Source organism: Malus domestica, chromosome 13, assembly GCF_042453785.1.
Source record: "Malus domestica chromosome 13, GDT2T_hap1".
NCBI lineage: Eukaryota > Viridiplantae > Streptophyta > Magnoliopsida > Rosales > Rosaceae > Malus > Malus domestica.
The window spans coordinates 41,669,962-41,688,054 of NC_091673.1; the positions used below are offsets into that span (position 1 = coordinate 41,669,962).

At 37.6% G+C, this 18,093-nt stretch overlaps 2 long non-coding RNA genes across 2 annotated transcripts in view; one reads left to right on the plus strand and one right to left on the minus strand.

Annotated features, from left to right (window-relative positions):
- Positions 1–18,093, plus strand: part of LOC139190377 (uncharacterized) — a 35,055-nt gene that overhangs the window by 3,060 nt on the left and 13,902 nt on the right. The gene's annotated exons all lie outside the window — the stretch shown is intronic.
- LOC114820324 (uncharacterized) lies at positions 432–11,895 on the minus strand. Its single transcript, XR_003767799.2, has 3 exons — positions 11,539–11,895; positions 11,177–11,437; positions 432–723 (listed from the first exon to the last, which is right to left on the minus strand). It is a non-coding gene; the product is annotated as an uncharacterized lncRNA (long non-coding RNA).

Genomic DNA, 18,093 nt, shown 5'->3' on the forward strand with positions numbered 1-18,093 from the left:
TCGAAGTGTGATTTCTGGCTAACACAAATACAATTCCTTGGACATGTGATATCTGGAGATGGAAGATGTGTGGATCCCAATAAGATAGAAGCGGTATTGAACTGGGGGCAACCTAAAAGTGTTTCAGAGATACAAAGCTTTCTTGGATTAGTTGGCTATTATAGAAGAGTTGTAGCTTATGCTTCAAAGACAGTTAAAGAATTACGAGAGGAATTATCCAACACGTGACTTGGAGCTAGCTACCGTAGTACATGCATTGAAGATTTGGAGATGTTCTTTGTACGGCAGTAAGTTCAATGTTTATTCTGATCACAAAAGTCTTAAGTATATATTTACTCCACGTTATTTGAATTTGAGGCAAAGAAGATGGGTGGAGTACATAAAGGATTATAATTTTGAATTGTTCTATCATCATGGGAAAGAAAATGTAGTTGTTGATGCTAAGTACAAAGACCAGGAGCACTTTGTCTTGTCTGATGTTGGTGGATAAACAGATGTTTGATACAATACAAGATTATGATCTAGAGGTGCAACATGATGACATAAGTGCTTATTTGGTGAATCTTAGTCTAGCACCTCAGTTGGATCAATATATAAAGCAGAAACAACATGAAGATTCTGAACTACAAAAAGTAAGGCAGAAGATAGTTTCAGAAGAAGCACTTAATGAATGGAAGCTTCATGAAAATGGTAGTGTGAGGTACAAAGACTGACTGATTGTACCTGAGAATGAAGAAGTCAAAAAGAAAATATTAGATGAAGCTCATAAAACGTAGTTCGCTATGCATCCTAGAAGTACTAAAATGTACAAGGATTTGAAAAGGCAATATTGGTGGAAAGGTATGAAGCATGATGTTGCTATTTATGTTGGACTGCCAACAAAAGGAAGAACACCAGAAGCTGTTTGGAATGCTACCATCACTACCGATCCCATAATGGAAATGGGACAATATCACGATGGATTTTATTACCGGCTTACAAAGATCAAAGAAAGAACAAAATGGTATTTGGGTGATAGTTTATAGACTTACTAAAGTAGCTCACTTTTTACCTGTAAAGACGAATTGGTCTATCGGTTATTTCACCGAATTGTATATTGAATGGATTGTTCGATTACATGGAATTCCAAAGACAATAGTCTCAAATCGAGATCCGAGATTCACATCATGGCTTTGGAATAAATTACAAGATGAGCTTGGAACTCACCTTGATTTAAGTACAACTTATCATCTGCGGACTGATGGATAGTCAGAGCGAGTAATTCAAGTATTGGAGGATATGCTTTGTACATGCAAATTTGATTGGGAAATGAAATATCTTAGAAACCGGGTTATGAAATGTAAATGACAATACCATGGACTTGAAGAACCAACTTGGAAATAGGAATCCGACATTTAGATATCCACGTACATTTTTAGAATAGTTCACTACTTAGTGGCATGATGGGAAAGTATTGGCTATCTGTTTCTTTTGATATTCATGTAATCATTGTCATTTGCTCGAGTTAAGGGACCGACTGGCCACCGGATCTTTGATACTCTACAGTGGAATGTTCATTGATTTAAGGAATATAAAAAATTTAATGGATATGATGCTAAGAAAATTGTTCAAAGGTACCCATAATTTTCTTGAGAGTTTATGTGTGTTCGACTAAGTGTTAAATGCGAGTATGCGTAATCAGCACACTTAAGATTTCGAACTTGCCTTGGAAACGACAGTTCGATCAAAGGTGGAAACTCTGGACTTGTTAATAATTCAGTCTTTAAAGTAAATCTCGAGGATAAGATTTGTTTCAAGGAGAGTGGAATGTGAGACCTTGAATTTTTAAAGTACGTAGAAAGTGTTGTTATGAGTTTTGAAATGTCTTCGAATTTTACAATTTACAATTCATTTTGAATGGGTGATAATTGTACATGAGATCAAGGGTTATTTTGAGGTGATAGGTTGAAAGTAGGCAAGGCCACGAGTTTGTAGCATTTTTCGAATTATTTTTCGGAGCTCGAATGAATTTTTTATGAGATTTAAAGCCTGATGAATGTTAGAAAGCCAAGTGGACGCCAAGGTATGGATGACTTGCCACGTGGACAGCAGCTAGAACGACTAGCAAGGAAAGGGCTGATGTTGGTGTGAATACACCATGACAACACATGGTTATAAGAACCGAAAGATACAAACAAAGCAAAAGGAAAAGAGATTAGATTTCCATATTGCTTGACACATGGAAAGCACCTATAGGACCTTTGAAATTGAAGAGGTGAGGTGGCAAGCTTGGAAGATTATAAATATTCTTCCTCATTCAGTGAAGTATCAATGTAGATTTCGAAATTATTGGTGTCATCGAAAAACATAAGAACAATAGTCGAAAAGACACAACACCTTAGTTGTTAGAAACTTATTCACATCCATTTGTCAAACGAAACTAACCTATTTGTTGGTCAACTTTGTAAGGAATAAGGCTATGGCGGAGAAATTTAACACATACTATTAATGGTAATCGAAAAGACCAAGGATACCTCGTATTTCACAAAACCTTGTGGAGATTTCCAATTTTTTTTATTTTTTATTTTTTACAACTACAACAGTTTTAGGGATTGACAAGAATGTCATCTGTTGAGGTCTCCCAAAAAGAAACATAATCTAAACAAATCCGACATTTGGGGAATTTAGTGTAGAGTTAATTTGCTTTGAAATTGCTTAGATCACATGATCAATGTTTAGAAAGTTTAACTTCATTATTGGAGTAAACAAGGAAATTCTTGATCAGGTTATCACGAATCTTTCAGGACATGGGTGGAATGCACGGTCTGTCAGGTTCAAGAATGATATTGGAGCATTCGTCAACCTGCATGACATCACAAGGAACTCATAATGAACATGTCGAGTCTTGAACGCAGTCTTAGGAACATTATCATTTCTGATCTTCAACTGGTTGCAACAAAACTTCATATCAATCTTGAAGAAAGCTCGGTTTCTATAGAGTTGGTCAGAGAGATTTTCAATTCAAGATATGGATTAATGGTTTTTAATCATCACCCAATTGAATTGTTAGTAAACAATGTACAATCTTAAGGTTCGGTCCTTGCTCTTCATGAATGGAAGTAGAGGTCTCTACGATGAATGTTCAAGGAAAATAGGTGTTATATGTGGATGTAGACCAATGGTGCCTTACACATCTCAATCTAGTGGTATCACAGGTAGATATTTAGGAATGATGTCAGGAATTTAGTTTGACTGGGTTCACAATTTCTAGCTATACTGGATTGTCGTCTTTCTCTACAACACGTGCTAATAAGCCTTCATAACTTTTCTCAATAAATGTTTTGCTTTATGGCGGGGATTAAGTTGTGCTTCAATTTCTGATGTTTGCCAGTGAAGCTGACCATAGGGATGACAAGTCGTCGAAAAATGACTACTTTAGGTCGATGCTCCAGTAAAGGAATAATAATAATGTAGTTGACCCATCTCTTGGATTATATGGAATCCCATGATATCCAACAAAATAAGATTAACTGGCATTACCGAATTGGTAATAGAAACGGTGCAACCACTACACTCACACTGGACATAATAGACTTGCCTTATGGCATTGGAGTTCTTGAGACATACCCGACTAAGGTACCATGTGATTGAAGTATTTAAACAAACAAGGATAATATGACTGTTGGAAATGTGCCCTAAAACCAATCATATGATGATACTTTACGGACATTGCACATGTTAAACTAATCTAGTTTAATATCAAGGGCAAAGATTATTGTTTTAAGCCGTCTCATATAAATGTTATATGCTTAAACGATAAGTCCAAGGAATATGTATTTAGGAGAATGTAATTTAAACAAGTTAGATTTATGAGACCATTCTCTTTCTTATACATATCCTAAACGTTCCTGATCATAGGATTGCCAATTGGGCATTGACAGTCCATTAAGATCAGTACGTGCTATGTCTTCTCTCATGGAGAGTGACTGGTCTCGAGTCATTGGTGTGATTGACACCAAGACAAGTACGTAGGTGCTCAATAAGGAATGAGTTCACTGAACACGATCAACGAAGAGTTCTCATACTCATGTCACATGAGAACTCATGGTTGGGATAATGCAAAGTAGTCCTTTGACCTGAGGCATCATAGTTGTCTTGTGGTTAGGTCCTTGATCTTTGATTATGTCAAAGTCACTCCATTCGCGGGTGTCCACGACATAGTTGGGGTTAAGCCACTTAGCCATGGAGGCAAGTGAATGCGCAACAAGGGATCTCTAACCTTCAAACCGTTTGAGGGAGAATACTCTATGATATGATTAAGAATCTCTGGCCAGAGTATGAATGAGATTTAGGAAGTCATTCCAAATCACATTCAAGGTAATCATATAAGTAAATGAATCACATTGGATAGTAGACATGAATAAACTATCAATCCAAACAATGTGGTCAAGAGTATTGTATTAGAGAAAGACCGTATTGCATTGTAATCCTAAACTGAATAGGTTCTCCACCTCTTCTGATTAGCCTGGGTAACCATGACATACTGCTAGGTGTCACTCATGGTTTGTGGAAGCCCTAAACGTGTATAATCACTAAAGGGAGAATTGAAAGTAAGTTTCAATTCACAATCGATTTGAAAGAGTTCTAATCGCCCACTGCCTTGCTAAAAGGAACCTAATGGATCGTACACCATGTAAGGTAGAGATTGAAGAAACAACGGAGATGAGTAAGGATAATTAAATGGTTTAATTATTTATTTATGGCTAGAATTAATTAATATGTTAATTAATCAAACGAATAAGTTCGTTATAGACCTAGGGTTAGTTTTGGGCCGCAAGGCCCAAAGGGATTTGAATGTCAAGCCCATTAACTCAAGTTGTATGACAACTTGAATAAACAAAGGGCTTGAAAGCCCCAATAAACCCTTAAGGCCGGCCATTTAGAGGAGGGTAGTGAACTTGCTTTAATTACAAGTTTGCCACTCTAATGAAGGAAGGTATAAATATGACTTTATAGCCAAAATTCATTTAGGGTTTTCTTTTGGGGAAAGGATGAGAACACAAGCTCTCTTTTCTCTCTAAAGAGGCCGGCCACCCTAGAGGAAAATAGCTAGCAATCTTACTTCCTCTAGGTCACTCATTTCTTCTTAAAATCTTACCTTGGTGTGGAGACTTAGAGGTTCTCAATTTTGAGAACTTGGAGAAACCTATACTTCCATCCAAATCCATGGATCTAAGAAGCAAGGAATGAAGGCCCTATCTCTTGGGTGATTATCCTTTGCTTATGCAAAGAGGAATCAACAAAGGTATAATTTCTCAACTCACTTTGTTTTGAGTTGAGTCTTGGTTCACCTAACTACTAGGCTTTGAATTTAATGGGTAATTTTTTGTTTTTTAGTGCATGCAAGCATGATTCCGCCTTTTAATTGTTAATTGCATGCTATAAATGTTGCTCAAATGAACATGTTTTTCACAAAATTTCCTTCAATGACTGACTAGTGGTTAATGTCGATGACATGACTACGAGTTTGGTGTTCTCCTGCAAGGCTTACTCCTAAGTTTTCACGATGGTGTGTGATGTCGGTCGTGTTGCTACTTAATGTCTCTATGGTATTCTAGTAATGTCTGTCTCCATGGAACAGTGAGCCGGTGTCCTAGCAATGATATGATATCCATATACTGCATTATATTTTCAATATAAAGAAATCATTCCACCTAAATAATGGATGATAGTTTTCGGATACAGGATAGTCTCGTTCTGGTGGCAATTAGCGTCACTGGCTACTACCTAGGGCACGATCGAAAGAGTAAGTATGATTTCTAGGAAGGCTACTCTTATGAGGTGATTTTGTTGCTTTTGTGAACACTGATTACTGAATTTGGTATGTAATTATAAAAACTAGTGTTTGTGAAACTGCCCTAAGCTCGAGAATGGGAATTATGGTTAACTTTACCTCAAAATGAGATTTTTCGAAATTCGATCTTCCTCCTGAAGATCCAAAATCATAACTGATATGTTTGAAAGATTGACATTGTCGGGGACCAAATGTGACTGTCCCTCAGATGTTCTTCCGTTGAGTGCAACCACTTCAGCACTAACATAGTCCATCGAGACAATTTTCAAAAACTTCAAGGTGAAGCTAAACCTCAAGGAAATTTTGGAATGTGGCACAATAAATAAAGACTGCTAAGGATGAAAGCGCTTGTGATTTTCTAACAAAGAAAGGTTGGTAACGATGGCTAGAGTGTAGTTGGGATTGATCGGTTAATTTTTAGTGGTACACAATTGTTGATATAACGACCCTGCTTCAGGGTCAACAAAACGTCTTCATTTTGGAACTTTCTTTGGCAAATAGGTTCTTCACGTAAAGTCTAGTGGCAGCTCCCAAAGTATTTTTCTAGAAGGTCAGTAAGTCATCAACAGTGTCAGTGATAGTCATTCCAAATTGCCCAAAATTCATGAAAAGTTGGCATATTTCGTGTTCAATAAGGTGGTATAACTATGACGTTAGAATTTAAGAATCGAAAATGTTTACATCACATGTGTGATGAATGCAGTACTGCCTAAACTTATGCTCTGATACCAAACTTACACACCCCGACTCAGAATGTCTACCTAGACACCTAAATCGCGATATGCTGGCCAACTCCTAGAAGGTAACGAAGCTATAAAGTATAGTGATGTGGAAAATGTGAATAAATTAAAAACATATAGTAACTAATTCTAGAGTGTGCATGTGAGGGGCATTGACCCATTTCACACAAGTGATGTTCAGAGCATAAGTAAATTGTAGTAAAATAAGAGTAAGGACATTTATACCGAAAGGAGAAGTCTCCTAATTGACAAAGCCAAGGCCCGTCTAAGGGAGGAAACCGAGCCCAAAAGTGCTCTAACCTTGCTCCTAATTCCTTGAACTTCAAGAATAAGGGTAAAGCACCTAACACCATGGATGCAGACATGTGCTACTGCTATGGTTCAAAGGACTATTGGTCCCGTGTTTGCCGTGCTCCCCTGAAGGTTGTAGCTGAATATCATTCTCATTGTAAGAAGTTTGAATCAAACTTTATGCAAGTAGATGAATTGGAGAGTACCAAGATGGAGGTTTCTGACTTTCAGGAGGCTATTACCCCTATGGAAGATTAGAATATTAGGCATGAACTATTTTTAGTTGAATTTTAGAACACATGGGGCCGAATTCCACCTAGTGGCCGAACCCCTTCTTTATTTTTGGTTTAAATTTGAACAATTTTCCTTTATGTTTGGATTATTTGTTGGTGATTTGTTTTTGGATATTAAGTTTTTTTTTTTTAATTACCATCATTGAATACTTAAATTATTTTGAATGGATATTTGTTTTTAGAACTTTTATGCATGTAACCAATTCAAATTAATTTTTTATTTCTTGGTATGACTAGTGAGAAAGTTGGTTGTATGACAGATAGTGCAACCACACACATTGTTTTGCGTGAACGCATTTATTTCATAAACTTTGTACCTAAGAATACACCTCTGACAACCTTCTCATGACCATCCAGCCTGATCAAAGGATACGGTAAAGCACGTATAATGTTGTCTAATGGTACAATCTTGACCACACTAAAACCTATGTGGAAAATGAAGTGCAATTTCTATGCATCACTTCCTACGAATATGGCCAGAAGTGTATTTTAGAGAAAATGGGGCATATCCCGAGTGGTCTGTATACTACAACCATACGCCTTATAGAGAGCCACTATGTGGCCGGCCCTACCTTAAGGACCACGCACGAAATTACACTTTGGCATAATTGTTTAGGAAACCTTGACGAATAGCGATGTGCCTCATCCTCAAATCTTGACATGGGCATCCACTAACCCGAAGTTTAGGTTCGATTTAAGGAATTGCATGTGAAACCTGCTCCATGGGAAAACTTATTATTAAGCCTTGTTATGACAAGATTTGTTTAAATCCTCTTATTTTTCTACCAAGGATTGAGGGGGACATTGGTGGACCGATTCACCCTCCATGCGGACCATTTAGATATTTTATGGTTTTGGTTAATGCTTCCACACGTTGGTCATATGTGTGCTTGTTGTCCACAAGGAACGCTGCAATCTCCAAACTGATGGCTCAGGTTATCAAGCTCAAGGTTTAACACCCTGATTATCCGATCAAATCTATTCGATTGGATAATAATGGAGAATTCACATCTAAAATTTTTTATGACTATTGCATGTAGGTTGGGGTTGAATTTGAACATCCAGTACACCATGTTCACACCCAGAATGACCTGGTAGAGGCATTCATTAAGTGCTTACAAATGATTGCTTGATTGTTGGCCAAATATACCAAGCTCCTGATCGCTGCTTGGGGCCATGCAATATTGCATGCAACCATGTTGGTCTGCTTGAGGCTTGTTGTGACCCAACCATATAGCGCCTTTTAGTTGGTTACCGAATACGAACCCAACATATCGCATCTGCGCGTTTTTGGTTGTGCGGTCTATGTGCTGATTTCGCTGCCCTTACGTACGAAAATGGGGCCTTAGCGAATGATGGGAATCTATGTCGGATATGATTCTCCTTTAATTATTAGTTACTAAGAACCTTTGACAGGTGATCTGTTTACCACTCGTTTTACGGATTGTCGCTTCTATGAGATAGTCTTCCTGCTGCTAGGGAGAGATAAGAACGTCATCGTTCCTGATGAACGATGTAAATTATTGTGGACTCATATGCCCCTATTGAGCCTACAGTGAATCTGACTGTCGCATACTCATTCTATCCAACTCATGAGGAAATTCTAGATTACGGAAGTGTCCTTAAAGAGACGAATCCACCTCCTGAGAATCGAGGGATTTATGTCCATTATGCTAGCTTGAATGATGTTTGGTGTAGAAATGAGATGATCATCGATGATACATTAACATATGCAAGAGCTACTGAGATCATGTTAAGCGATGACACTGAACCGCGTCTCGTTGATGAATGACGACATAGAACTGATTGGTCAAACTGGAAACAAGCAATCCAAGTTGAACTCAATTAGCTTGTGAAATGTAAGGTGTTTGGACCTGTAACTCCTACTTCTCTACATGTGAAGCTCGTTGGCACAAGTGGGTTTTTGTTCGAAAGTGAAATGAGAATAATGAAATTGTACGTTACAAAGCTCATCTTGTTGTGCAAGACTTCTCACAACACCTCGAGATTGATTATGATGAAACTTGTTCACTCGTTATTGATGTGATTACTTTTCGCTACCTTATCAGTTTGGTAGTTTTCAAAAAAACTAAGTATGCAGCTGATGGACGTAGTAACTGCATATCTCTATGGAGATCTTGATACGAAAATTTATATGAAAGTTCCCGAAGGACTTACATTAATTGGATCAAATATTTCCAAACCCTAGAACACACTCTCAATTCGGCTGAGGCGTTCACTTTACAGTGTGAAGCAATCTGGAAGAATGTGGTATAACCATCTGAGTGAGTATTTGACTAGTCAAGGATATGTGAACGATGAACTATGCCCTTGCGTGTTCATTAAGAAGTCACATTTCGGTTTTACGATTGTTGCAATTTATGTTGACGACATGAACCTCATCGGAACTCCTGAAGAGCTTAAGAGAACTGATGCGCACCTTAAGTCATAATTTGAGATGAAAGATCTAGGAAAGACTCAATATTGTCTCGGTCTTAAGATAGAGCACCATTCGGATGGCATCGTAGTACATCAATCGAACTACACCCAAAAGGTGTTGCACTGCTTTAACGAGGATAAAATGACACCTTCGAGTACTCCTATGGTCATTCAATCGCTAAATGCAAAACGAGACCCCTTTCGTCTAAAGGATGATGATGAAGAGATTTTGGAGCTTGAAGTTCCTTATCTAAGTGCGATAGGCACTTTATTGTACTTAGCTCAATGCACTAGACCCGACATCTCCTTCGCTATTAATCTTTTAGCAAGGTACAGTAATGCACCAACACACAGACATTGGACTTGTGATAAAGACATCTTTCGTTACCTTAAGAGTACTACAGAAATGGACCTGTTCTATCCCTACGAATCCTTGAGTGATGACGCACCCCCTTATCTCGAGTTGATTCTCACCTTGTTGGTTATGCCGACACATGATACTTATCTAATCCGCACAAGGCGCATTCTCAAACGGGTTTTGTCTTTATCGTTAGAGGCACCACAAACTCTTAGAGGTTAACTTGGGAATGTTTCTAGCTGAGAGAAATTGTGGGCCATATTCGAAGCTCTTGCGATCTCTACCTCGTCTTTGATGTCCCAACGACGATCTAAGAAGACAACGCATCATGCATTGAACAACTCAAGAAGGGTTACATCAAAGGAGACAATATGTCATCGGCAATATCAATATAATTATGTACTCAACAATATATACTAGCATGCAAGTCGGAGTCACCTAATGTGACCTGTATGACTGCACCTATGGCTCATCAGTCTACGCTAGCACACGAGTTAGAGTCACCTAATGTGACCTGTACGACAAGACTAGGTGTAATAATCGCTCTAGTGCTACGATCACGTGAAGACTATTGTTATGCGCGAGTCACCTACGAGTTGGAGTCGCCTAATGTGACCTATACGACAGGAATGTCACCTACTTGGATCCAAGGTAAACGTGCAATGTGGGAGGTGAACATACACATGAAGGATTGGCCCTGGCCTGGGGCGAGAGCACTAATACCGGGGTGAAGCAATGATAAGCAAACTATATGAATATAGGCATGCCATAATGATGCAATAATCCCAATCAACATAACAAACTTACCTGAACTTACATGCGCGTCCCAAAGCATTTCATAACAGTACAATATTCATGAGCAGGTAAAAATGCATATGAAATGCCATGACAATGTAAAACTCAACCACACACGGTATTTTTAAAATTAAGTAAATCGTGGCATAATATGCATAAACCAATTTAAAAGCATTTGTGGAAACTATACAATATATGTGTGTGTATATATATATATATATGAAAACAAAATGCCCACTCACTGATACACAACAGGAATGAAGCCTCCGAGGCTTGTTTGACCCTGTACTTCCTTAGGATACGTTTCTCGTATACGTGAAATTACTAATTCAATTAGTTTAATAACACATATATGGAATAAAACCTCTGTAGTTTGGTCACATATAGGGTTTGAATATATGAAATTGATCTACTTGATGTCACTGACCTACACAACTTGACAGAAAGCTGATTAAAGGTCAGACGCGCAGCCACGCATTGCCTAGGGCACGACCCTACACGCCACCACACATGGGCAGAGACTGACGAAGGCCCTAACGACCATTAAGAATATTTCGTTAAAGTGACGGAATATTCCATTAAATGGTAACGGTGCTATCGTTAGGATGTATTTCGTCATCTTCTCCGGTGGTCCTCGCCGGTTGCCGCTATCTGAACTCGCCGTAAATCTGGAAATCTTTGAAGGTTTCTGGGTAAAATTTCAAAGCTTCATAACTTGTTCATTTCTCAACCATTTTTCACAAAATTTAAATGGAAATGAAGCTTATGAAGAGTAGAACATGATTGTACCTTTTGGAAGTCCAAAAAGTGGACGGAGGTGGCTGAAAATGGTTTGAAAGGTTTAGGTTAAACTCCGACTTCTCAAAATCGTGTCTTTCAAGGTTGTTTCTTCTTCAAACCTTCACTAAAGACCTCGGGGAGTTGAGTGGAGGCCTTTAGAATTGCTAAAAACTTATAACTCGCTTGTAACTCGTCGGGGAAAAACTAAGCCGAGTCGTGATCTGGGGGTATAGCTATGCTCGTGGTGAGGAGATGAACACAACAGTGGTGGTTTGAGGGTTTGATACGTGAGTTTTGATGTCGATCTAGCTAGTTGCATAGAGAAGAGAGTTCGGATTAGAGAGAGAGAGAATTGTGGTTTCTGATTGGTTGAGTGGTGAGGGTGAAGTAAAGTCTGATTGGTGCCAAATTTGAGGGAGAGAGCTTGATTGGCTGTGAGGGTTTTGAGGGGAAAAGAAGTGGATGAGAGGAAATTGAGGAAAGTGATTGGTGGGATTTGAAATGGGAGGCCGAATCCGCCAATTAGGGAAGGGATGGATGAATTTTGTACAATTTTAAATGTACAAAATCTTTTCCCTTGACAGTGTTTCCAACATTGGTAATTTGTATGCGCGTGTACAAAAATACCCGTGATTAACGTACTTTAACGAAGTGTAACTTTTCCGTTACAGATATGATTTGAGTCTATCACGAGTTCATAACGACGAGTACTTTTTAAGTACAAAACCAGGAAAAAGAAACAACATTCGAAAAACTACGTCCACGTCAAATTGCACTTTTGTCCAAAGAAGGGTAAAATTGTCAAATTACACCAACGGAAAAGAAATTGCAATGAGAACTAAGGACAAGTCGTCACAGGATCCCTTTCGGTTCCATATATTAAGAACCAAAACTAAATCGTTTTTTAGCTTGTGGTTGTTTTCAAATCGAAATCGTTTTAAAACTGTAAAAATAGAACTGTTAAGTGCAATTCAGTTCGATCTGTGTTTCGGTTTCCATTTTTGCCCATCCTAGCTAAAGAGGTGTGGATAACAGGCAATCAATTGGCATTAAAGGTCGTGGGAGCTCAAAACTCTAGTAATTAGAACACTTAATTTGAGAAAGAAATTGCATGAAAAAAGTCTTCATGTCACTTTAACTTTATGAAAAGAGATGAAGTTGGTACCAAAGAAAGAAAAAAAATGCTTTTTTGCTCACCACTCTCAAGTGGTGGTGAAGCTCATCACTCTATTATCACCGTAAGATGAGTTTAAATTTTAAGATTTATGCCTATCTACTACACGAATCTCGAAATTCAAATTCTTCTAGTGATGATAAATAAAATGGTGAACATACATCATAATATATGATGGTGAGTAAAAATGCTCCTAAGAAAAAAGGGTTCATATTACTTTTAACTTTAGAAAAAGAGATTACTTTAAGTTTACGAAAAGAGATTACTCTTAAGTTTACAAAAAGAGATTTTACTTTAACTTTAGGAAAATAGATTACTTTAACTTTGGATGAGGATCTTCTCCGGATTCTTTGTGGGGATCCTAGAAATCCTCACATCTTAGTCGTTCATCATACATTGTACGATCATTTTTCGTTAGGTATTATTTGTGTTTAATGTTAAATAAAAAAGTTCAAATAATTTATGTTTACATGATGTACAATGAATAACTAGAATGTATCCCTAAGATCACCACAATTTGAATCTGGATGGGATTCAAATCCTTGAACTTTAGAAAAAGACATGAAGTTGGAACCAATGAAAAAGGGAAATCAAAATAAAAGCAAGTTTAACTGTCCTTTTGTTATTTGTTAAAGGTTGGACTGCTGATCCTCAGTAATACATTTTAATGGCAAATGATTCAATGAACTATTGATACGAAATATGTAATTTAACGAAAGGAATACGATACTACATTTCCCGAATTGGTCATATATAATAGGAAGATGACTTAATGCAAATATGCTACCACTGTCATTTTTTTTTTAACAAACGATATTATCTACGTTAAGGAAGAATTGATGAACTTAACCTGACATTGGACTAACAATAATATGGTTCAAATTCATTTTTGACGAGAATCAAACCTAAAGCCTCTTACTTACAAGTAAAAAATAATACTATTAGACTGTAGTATTAAATGATACCACTGTCCAAGTTAAAAGCCCCTTCCCTCGGCTCTTTTTGACAAAAAAAAATACACATTATTGGTCATTCACCCGATACAGTTATCGATGTCAATAAAATGATGCAAGAAATACGTCTTGGGTTTCTGCATATTAAACATATATAAAAAAATTATTCTATCAGAAAGGAAAAAAATTGGTGCTGTAATAAACAAATCTAAAGAGCGAAAAAGGGATTCTTGATTGCACAGTCGAGCTCCGATCCAGCTGAGTTCAGCACTGCCATGTCAACCTTTTCCCTAGGAAGAAGCAAGAACTCTCCCCCTTCCATTCTCTCAAACTCGCACAATTCAAGAAACTCGACGCCGCCTTTTACTGAACGAACCCTTTCCTGCGTAGGCAATGAGTGATTTGACAACAAATGAAAAGAAACCTAAGTTAGTGACCAAATCAAGAAACATGGACATTAAAAGAGTAAACTAGACCAGTAAACGGATCTGATTCTGATTGGATCGGCCTAATCCACATTTGATCCATTTATCAATGGTATTTTATCGGATTGTATCAACTCAAATCCATATCTGATTTGTTAGCTAACAGGTTACCAGATTCGGAACATCACATTGAGAATGTCAATCCATATCACATCGGATTCAGATCAAATACGGATCAAAAACTATTGGACGATATGGGCTATGATATGGGGTGACTGGTACCCATGCTGTCAGTCCTCAGTTTCCTCTTTCCATGGGATTCATTATTAAGCCTAATTCCTTAATTTGAGGAAGATTGACCACTAGTTGACTTGTTGATATTTGTGTGCTAGTTATTTGCTGGATTCCCTTAATTTAAGGGATGACAGCTCTAGGGTTTACCCGCTTAGTAGAGTTTGTCAAGGGAAAGTTGCTTGTAACCATCTCCCTCATTTTATATATACCCTCTTGTACGTTCAAACAATCAACTTAAATTTCCACAAAAACCGATCCATTGGTAGGTCTAAGTATAACTTAATAGTATAGTATTACGCAAACTTTAGCAGGGGAGGGAAAAGAGAACAAAAATCCATAAAGGGGAAAGATTGGACTCAAAAGTGAGGTGTTTTCTGTGCAAGGTAAGTTGTTCTGACTGGAAAGATGGGTTAGTGAGTCTTATCTTTCTAAATTTCTAACAACTTTCTTGATAAAACTCTATGTTAGGACACGTTTGGCAATATAATCCATTTTGGTTCTTTATTTTCATTTCTTCGATCTCTTCATTTTCCAGAAGCTTTTTTGTACGATCCACAAATTAATGGGAATACATATACTTTCCAGATTTCAAGAATATTACAGAATCGGTAGGTTTTGTTGTCATCCTAAAAACTCCAACAAATTGTTATTTGCGGGGCAATATGTCGTTATAGTAATGGCCCTGTGTTAGAAGGTTCAGATTGTAGTATTTGTTCACTAAACTTTTTAAGGTCCAGGTGTTTCATACTTCATATTATTACACTTCCCAAACAGAGGTATAGATGGATATGTATCATGTATGGTGTCACTCAAGAATTGTTTTGTAGTAGCCGACTGCACTTAGTAGGATAAGGTTTTGTTGTTGTTGTTGTTGTCGTAGTCAAAGAGTCTTTGATTGTTCCGCCGAAAGAGGTCACTTCATCAGCTTTCTTAGTGAGGTAGAGTGTTCTATGATCGGATACTCCCAAGTACATTTAGAGTTTGGCGTGTAAGCGGTTGAACCACTTTTACAATAAAGACGCTCAGTTTTTTAGTACAAACCTATATTTTACCAATATAGTTGAGGTTGCCAGACACATTGTAAAAGACCAAAAACTTCACGTGCCACTTGGTCCCTGGTGGAGGCCTCATCCTTGTTGTGGTCAAACGCATTGTTGTACTCGCCACTGTCACAGTGGTTGTTGTCTAGCTACGCCAGAACAATGGCAGTTGTAATCCGGCGCAGCCACGTGTCAGGCGGAGATTGATTCTAAAGGGGTAAAGGAATATACCTTCGTCATCTAAGATTCCATTAGAATTAACAAAAGTCACCTTCTTCGCCGTTAAATCCGTCATCGGCTGCCATCCTCTGTTGCCGAATTTTGCAAATTTTAAAAAATTGCACAAAGCTTCGAATTAGCATGTTGTCACAAAATTTTCAATCAAAACTTCACAAAAATGTTCGAAAGTTTACCCAAACACAAATTAGGACGATTTGGGACTGAATTCACCTCAAGTTCACCAAGGTTTGGCCAGACTTCCTCATCGAAAAATGCAAAACAACACATAGAGGTTTGCAGAGGTTAGAGCCTCGATTCATAGCTCAAATTCATCACACGGTGACTGAAGTTACTTGGGATCCATTAGAGATGATCCTAAGCTAAATTGAAGGCCAGCTCGTCACTTTTCACCACGAACTTCGCCAGAAAACTCACTTAGAACTAGAGTTCAAGTTCTTCACCTCCCTGCCACCACGCATGCAAGACCACCATTGAGTTCCTCATGGTGGTTCTGATTTTGGTAGTTTGGAGTTGAGATTTGGTCAAGATTGGTCGTTGTTTGGGTGAGTGTTCTTGGTGAGCTAGAGAGAGAGAGAGAGTGAGAGTTGCAGAGTTAGAAAGAGGGAGATCTCTGTTAGAGTGTGCGTTAATGAGTGTAAGATTGTTACACTTGTCATAAGATTAGAAGCTGTGTTAGTTAGGTAGTTAAGATTGGTGTGTATAAATAATATTGTACCTTGTACATTTATCTCTCTCCCTCTCTCTAGAAAATGTTCTTCATTATATACATCAAAGATCTTCAATTGATATAGGTTAACATGGTATCAATCACCTCTGATGCTTGCGCATGATACTATCATCTATATTCTTGCTTCCTCTACCTTCAAATTTGTCTTCAGCTGCCTTTGATTTCTGTTTCTGGATCTTCAAAGATTCTTCATCTTCTTGAAACCCTCATTTTCTAGGGTTTGGCTCGATCTTGATTTGTGATCAATTTTCTTCTGTATTTCTCTGAATTGTTCAATCCAAGTGTTTGTGATTAGTCTTCAATGACTTTCTTCTTTGAACAACGATTTGGTTCAGTTCTCTATTGTAGCACAACTTACGATTCTTCAATCTCCAATCACAGCTCTAATTTCTACGATTTCTACTTCTGTAAACATGAAATTAGATGATTCAAACTACCTGAATTGTCATTTTTAGATGCAACTCATGCTGGAAAGCAATGGAATTATGGGATTTGCTTATGGCTCCAATCTTTGCCCTGCTAATACTGTCTCTGCTGAATCTGGTATAAATTCTTCCGATTGTTCTACTTTTGTGGAATATGATGAATTGCTAGTATAGAAAATGCATGACAGGGTTGTTATGCAACTTATTATTGCGACTTTATTTGTTGTTGCTATGTCTTGTGCAATTGATAGTAAAAGCTCTAAATATCTTTGGATTTGCCTTAAAAGAACAATTTTCCACTGTGTCAAGAACTAGCATTTTCCAAATGAAGTCTAATTTGAAAAACATCAGAAAAGGGTCTTATACTATAACTCAGTATTTGCATAAAATCAAAGAGGCTAGGTATTACTTGGCAGCTATATGTGTTTACTTTGTTGATGAAGACGTTGTAATTCTAGCTTTGAATGGACTCCCTCCTGAATATAATACATTTAGATGTGTGGTTAGGGGTAGAGAGAGTGTTATTACCCTTAAAGAATTTTGATATCAATTAATAGCTGAAGAAAGTATTGTGGATAATATCTCTGTTGTACCATTTTATCTCACTGCTATGGCTACCAACTCTAGACCTAATATGTCTTAAGCACCAACATTTCAGTAGTCTAATGGTTCTCATGGACAATCTTCTTATATTAATGGAGGTTATAAGTCTTTTAATAGAAACAAGGGTAAGGGAAAGTTCAATCAAAGTCAGAGATCCAAGACAACAGTTTTATACACAAACTCATAAGTTGCCTACACCAAATCCAGGTGTTCTTGGTCAATCACCAACTACATACTACTCTTCACCATATGCACCTCTTATTCCTACATGTCAATTATGCAACAGTGAAGGTCATACTGCTCCATTTTGTGGTTCTAAGCCTCCTAAGAGATCCAAGTCTTACATTTGTGGAAAAATAAATCATACCACATGTTACTGCTTCTATAATGACAAAGGTCTGAATTTTGTTGGTGTTGGTTCACATCAGAATTATCCTCAGATGTCTTCTCAGTCAGTTGGACATTCTTCATCTCAGCACTACCAGTCTCAACAATTTTCTATGAAAGCCATGCATATTGCAATACAACCCACTTAGGCATCCACATCTCAGAATCTACCTCAAGTATGGCTCACTGATTCTGGTGCAACAAACCACATGACTGCCGATCTGTCTAACATGTCTTTAGAAACTCCTTATCCAACTAATGAAACCTTTCAAACAGTCAATGGTGAAGGTTTATTA